Here is a 1123-nt window from a genome sequence, read left to right as displayed (position 1 = left end):
GGTCCCTAATACTGTATCTGAAGTCTCTTTATATAGACCTTAGTGGTCCCTAATACTGTATCTGAAGTCTCTTTTCTAGCCACTGGGGGACTCATATTAATGTTTAAAAACCTCATAAAGTAAATCTATGATGCCATGGGACCTTTACCACCTCATGAGAAACATCACCTGTTGCAGCCAGCTTATGAAATATTCAAAACACGACTTATTAATCATAATTAATTACATGTAACTGTGGGTGAGCAAAATGATAACAAACGCAGCTACATCTTAAAACGTGCCATTCGATTAATTCAAACTAGATTTGAGGTTTCTTCTTAAATGTAACAACAAGCGGACTTCAATTACATTTCATGCATTTTAATTCTGTTGTGCCTGTAGGGAACAATACATATATAGTAAAACTAATCTATACATCATACCCAAATTAATCGTATCTCTTCTTTAATTCGGCGTGCATGCATCATAATTAAGAACACGAATGGGAGTAAAATCTTGCCTGTTGTTATGGGTTACCCTGTTATTACTACATCATTTTTAAAGCATGCCATTAAATCCTACTTTGTCTTCTGTATGCCGAATTACTCATAAGACAAAAAGAAGTCACTCTACATAGAAGCCATAACCAAGGTGGTGTCTTTATGTTTTTATGGCAACAAAAGACATTAAAAGGTTCAAACTTTCGATGAAGTCTGTCTCTACTGACACATCCTTCCCAGTCCGCCTTACCTCGTGCGTCCCGCGTGGCTGTCTGCAGGAGGCCTTTGCTCACGCGGACCAGCAGAGTCAGAGCACCTGTTAAGGTCTCCTCCGATACGGCCAGGTCCTCAGCCATGATCCGGGGCTCTTGTCTCACCTGCACCGACCCTAGGCATCAAGGACTGAAAGTCACCACGCAGCGGCCATCTTGAGATAAAAAGTGCATGCTGATCACGTGACAGATTCACGTGGTGTTGCATCGGATTTAACAGAGTTGTAAAGTATGTTTTAACTATGGGTTTAACCCTCATGTCTTCATGATGTCCTCATGATGCCCTCATGTTGTCCTCATGTTGTCCTCATGTTGCCCTCATGTTGCCCTCATGTTGTCTTCATGATGTCCTCATGTTGCCCTCATGTTGTC

Source organism: Etheostoma cragini, chromosome 18, assembly GCF_013103735.1.
Source record: "Etheostoma cragini isolate CJK2018 chromosome 18, CSU_Ecrag_1.0, whole genome shotgun sequence".
NCBI lineage: Eukaryota > Metazoa > Chordata > Actinopteri > Perciformes > Percidae > Etheostoma > Etheostoma cragini.
The sequence above is the reverse complement of the archived record's forward strand: the minus strand, read 5'-3'. Positions refer to the sequence as shown.